This window comes from Protopterus annectens, chromosome 6.part0 (assembly GCF_019279795.1).
Source record: "Protopterus annectens isolate FY-2018-M chromosome 6.part0, PAN1.0, whole genome shotgun sequence".
In the NCBI taxonomy this organism is placed as follows: domain Eukaryota; kingdom Metazoa; phylum Chordata; order Ceratodontiformes; family Protopteridae; genus Protopterus; species Protopterus annectens.
In genome coordinates, this window is record NC_056737.1 from 144,271,249 (window position 1) to 144,276,629 (window position 5,381).

Genomic DNA, 5,381 nt, shown 5'->3' on the forward strand with positions numbered 1-5,381 from the left:
TAGAGTAAGCATATGTGAGCTTATGATAGAGCCGAGAGTGAGATGAGAGGTGGGGGTAGTTTGGTTTTGATTACAAAGAAGACAGAGTACATGAAGTGAGAGTTAAATAGATTAACAATGGTGTCTGAGCTATGAACAGTGGGTAGGTGTGCGTTAGCAGGAGCAGTTGGTGAAGTGGGTCAAGATTAAGGTGTATGTCCCTTCTTAATCATATTTTTTAATAGTGAGTTGATAGGGTGGTGGCCATTCTGTTTTTATTTTTTTTTTTCATCAAGGAATGAGTGAGTGAAAGAGTTGTATGGAAGAAGTTTGCATTTGTATACATATAAAGAGTTGCGTTGAGTAAGGAGTGAGCTATGTGAATTAGGGGTGTTTTTTGATGTCAGACATGGAGTCTGAGCAAGGTGATGAGGTTGAGTGAGATGAAGGTGTAAGTTTGAGGGAGGTGAGATGAGGGAGAAGTGAGGTGGGTGAGTGTTAACAGCAGAGAGAGGAGGAGTCCCTCTAAATGAAGCATATTGATTAATGTGTGGGTTTAGACAATGAAGGAGTATGTGAGTTGGGATGCAGATGGGAGGTAGGTTGGATGAATGAATAATTGAGGAGAGCTGTGGCATATCGATATGCTATGAGAGGCAGGGAGCGAGGAGAGTTTAGTGATATTTTTAGTGTAGGTGGTTGGGGTTGCTAGAAGGTGATGTTTTTTAGTGCACTAATACTAGGCAAGGGGAATAGGATAACCATGTTTATGTTGTAGTAAGGAGGTAAGTGAGTTAAAGAGTGTGAATCTGTATTCGATAGGGAATAAGAGGGGAGGAGCCTGTGAAGTATAAGTGTAGACATAGTGGGGGTGGGTTGGAATTAGCGGTAGAGGAGCAGAGAGAGGGCAAACTGAGCAGGACGCACACCCTCAGAAATCCCAGGTAAGTTTAACAACAAAACAATTTCTAAAAACTTACAAATTTGTTTATGTCCTAAGGAATATAGAGGGGAGTTGATGGTGACATGGGTGTGGTTGATAAGAGAAAAATAGTTGGAAGCAGGTTGTGCCACAGTTATTAAATGTTCTACAATTTAGAGCTTGTCTAATAACTAGGGGTTTAAAACTACTTTAAATGGATAGTAAAATAGCTGTATCCTCCAGCTACAGCATCCCTGAGATTACAAACAATAAAATATAATGTTGGAAATTGTTCCATATAGGTATATTATTTACTTAAAAACATGTACAGTGTTTTGTAGGTTGTCCTGTGTATTGGCAATGGGATTCAAGGTTTTTCTGCTTATTCTCTTTCCCGGGACTTGCCTTGGCTGAGGGAAATCAGAACAGTCACTTGTAGGGTAACTTCTTTACATAAAATAAACAACAAATAACTAAATAAAACATAAATTAAAACAAGGCCAGGACACTTATTTATTAAAAGCACAAACAATGAAAAAACTCTAGTGCCTCAGCTCTAAAAAGACATCAAGGAGTAAAGAAAGATAAAATCCAAACTTCTTAAATAGTACATTCATCTACCTCTAATTACACAATTATTTAATTAAACAATTAAAATTAATAACATCAAATAAAAAAACTTTTAATAAGAGACTTCCAGTTGTATTCTTGATTCAATCTAACAAGTGTCAGCATTGCAAACTTCAGAATAAACAAAGCTTTTTTTATATAGCAATTTCTTTTTTGCATCAAAACTACCTTAACCAACTTTTATTTTCTCCAAAATTGTCACCTTAAGCCCTGTTGGATCACTGCTATGAAATGATTTAAAATGCAAAGCAAGAGAGCTTTCCATCTTAACATTCTTAATGTCTCTTACATGTTGCTTCAATCTACATTTAAAAGCCCTCTTGCTTTCCCCTATATAATACATCTTGCAGGGACATTCCAGCACATAAATAATGGCCTCAGTATAACAATAATACTTATCAATGGGAGTAAAAAAAATCCCATTAATATTGTCAAATTTTCTCACTATAAACTTACAAATAATAAAACAATTACATGGGAAAGTGCCCAGCTCACTACGTTGAACAACTATATTAGCTATAGGCATCTTAAACCTACAATGAACTAAAAAATCTCTGATGTCACAGCCTCTCTTGTATGAAAACATGGGGTTACAACTCAATACATCTGCAAACCTTTTATATCTAAGTAAAAAACCTCAATAATATTTAATTATATCTTCCACTACCCTACTTAAGATGTTATATGTAGTAACTACATAAACATTCTTATTACCATCCTTAGATACTACTCTTTTACCTACCTCATTACCAACAGATTTATTCAACTGACCATTAGTCCCCTTTTGTTTATCATTAACTCTATATAGAACTCTTTCTACTACCTGTCTATCGTACCCCCTTTCACAAAACATAGTTGCCGTTCTTTCTAACTCATATTTCAATACATTATTATCATTATATAATTTTGAAATACGTACAAATTCACCATCTGTGGTGTGTGGTGGATGAGAGCTAGTGCCATATAAGAACTGATTCACAGTATTAAACTTTCTATTAACCTTAGTTTTAATACACCCATTACCTGTACCTTCCAAAAAATATCTAAAAATACTATACTAATTACCATATTGTAAACCGTCAAACTTTATACCATTTTTATTCTTATGTACGTCTTCCACAAACTTTTGAACACATTCAATCCCACCTTGACAAAAAACAAATCATCTATAAATCTATAGTACTTTAAGATAAACTTCTGAAAGAATTAATGTTTATAAATATATTGCATTTCAAACATTCCCATAAATAAATTAGCGTACATGGGGGCAAATGATGCCCCCATGGCAGTACCTTGCATTTGATGATATATCACTTGATTAAATTCAAAATAATTATGGGTTAAGCTGAAATAAACTAAACCTACAATATAATATGATAATGGGCTTTCCCCTAAACACATTTTTAAGGCTTCTATACCAAATTCATGTTGTATATTAGTATACAAACTAGTAACATAAATAGCAATCCAGTACATCTCAGTATTCCATTTAATATCAGTTATTTTATTAAAAAATCAGATGAATCTTTTATATATGATGATAGCTTCACCACTGCATCCAACAGCTGCCTATGAAAAATCAATCCCACATTATGTAAAAAATGCCTGCAAGCTGCAACTATAGGCCTACCTGGGGGATCATACATACTCTTGTACTTTTAGGTAGAAAATCGAAATGAGACATTTCACAATCTTTAACAAAACGCTTATTATCCACTTCATTACTTAAAAGTAACCTAATCTAACACCTTTATTAAGTAAATCTTTAAAGGATACTAATGCTTGTTCATACTCTATTTTTTCTAACACACGGTACACTGTAGTGTCATTTAGCAATTTTTAACACATATTTAAATACTGTCAGAAATGATTGATAACAATTTTAGTGCCTTTATCAGATGGCTTCACAACTAATTAATTTTGTGTACTTAAATTATTTAAGGCTTTCGACTCTGCTGCAGTCATATTATAATAAATTCTTCCAGCATTCTTATCTACAATAAATTGTGAAAAAGCCTTCTGAATAGCAAAATTCACCATTGAATGAAATTTCTGAACTCCTTCATTCCTAACAGGAGGCAAAAAACTACATTTATAAGGTATGCAACTTGTATCTAAATGACAATATGCATTGCATTCTATCTCATCTTCTATACTAGATGCACATGAAAAAAAATGTTTCATCTAGATCACTTTCCATCATAAATGAATTATTTGCATCACTATCTCTGAAATCTACATCATTAACAATATTTTTTATCATTAAATAAATCAATTAAATACAATTTTCGAATTAACTGAAAAATATCAATTTGAAGCATATGAAACCTTGGCAATACAGTAGGAAGAAACTTCAAACCATATTGTAATGCAGCAATCTGTGAATCATTCAAAGCACAGTTAGAAACATTCACTATTAAATTGTCAGTTTTACAATTTAAAAAGTTTCTTTCGTTTACATTCTCAACTTCACCATTAATTTCACAACTTTCATAAGTAATTCCATTTTGTCCTTTTACCCTGATGTTGAAAATGTCCATAACTTTCATAATAGGACCTACCACATGTTCTTTCAGTCCCTGGTGGTTTACGAAATGTCTCTTTCATATAGCGAGCATTTCCTGCCTGCAGAAGAGGTGGATAATTGGCAACTTCACTTTCATACTCGTTGGAATCTAATGCCTCATTGACGGATGAATAAGTGTCGCCATCCTGATTCTGTCTCCCTTCTGGCTTTACTCCCATTGATAAGTATTATTGTTATACTGAGGCTATTATTTATGTGCTCGAATGCCCCTGTAAGATGTATTATATAGAGGAAAGCAAGAGAGCTTTTAAATGTAGATTGAAGGAACATGTAAGAGACATTAAGAATGTTAAGATGGAAAGCCCTCTTGCTTTGCATTTTAAATCCTGTCATGGCAGTGATCCAACAGGGCTTAAGGTGACAATTTTGGAGAAAATAAAGGTTGGTGAAGGTAGTTTTGATAGAAAAAAGAAATCGCTATATAAAGGAGCTTTGTTTATTCTGAAGTTTGGAACGCTGACAGCTGTTGGATTGAATCAAGAATGCAACTGGAAGTCTCTCATTTAAAGTTTTTTATTTGATGTTATTAATTTTAATTGTTTAATTAAATAATTGTGTGATTAGAGGTAGATAAATATTTAAGAAGTTTGGATTTTATGTTTCTTTACTCCATGAAGGCTTTTTAGAGGTGAGGTGCTAGAGTTTTTCATTGTTTGTGCTTTTAATAAATAAGTGTCCTGACTTTGTTATTGTTTTAACTTCTTTACATGTTACTTCTAGGGAATAAAGCAGCCAGGTATGAATGGACAGAAGATGCAAATCTCACTCTTCAGGAAGCAGGGAAATGCCATAGGTGGATGGTTGGTGTGGAAAGATCAGGAAGATACTTAACTGACAGGGGCAATACCACAGTCAAGAAGATGGTTCCCCAGAGGGAGGCTCTTCAAATTGCACTTCAGTTAGGCTGCCCCTGTGATTTCTCCAAATTTGGGAACTTAACTGCATATGTAGTTGTTACATATGCCTGGCCAAGTACATATCAAAGGGGGGCAATGTACTCAGTGACTGGTCTTTTGAGATCAGAGTACAATGGAACAATGACATGTTTGGATCTAGGTACCATATCCCTGATTATACATTGTGAAGCATGAAATGATTTCCCCAGAACAGCAGACCTATGATGGTCAAATGCCAATTTGCTGTCTACATGTGTTCCCAAATTCCTGACTCCAGAGTCTACTCTTAGGGGGTGTATTGTCAATGTACTTATTCGCTGGTTGCTGGGGTGGCCATCTTTCCAAAAGATTCTTGGAGAATATTTCT

At 34.4% G+C, this 5,381-nt stretch overlaps 1 non-coding gene across 1 annotated transcript; it reads left to right on the forward strand.

The window, feature by feature from the left end:
* Window positions 1-4,941: 4,941 nt before the first annotated feature.
* Window positions 4,942-5,099, forward strand: LOC122805067. The gene has a single exon (XR_006365294.1). It is a non-coding gene; the product is annotated as a U1 spliceosomal RNA (small nuclear RNA).
* The last annotated feature ends 282 nt before the right edge of the window (window positions 5,100-5,381 follow it).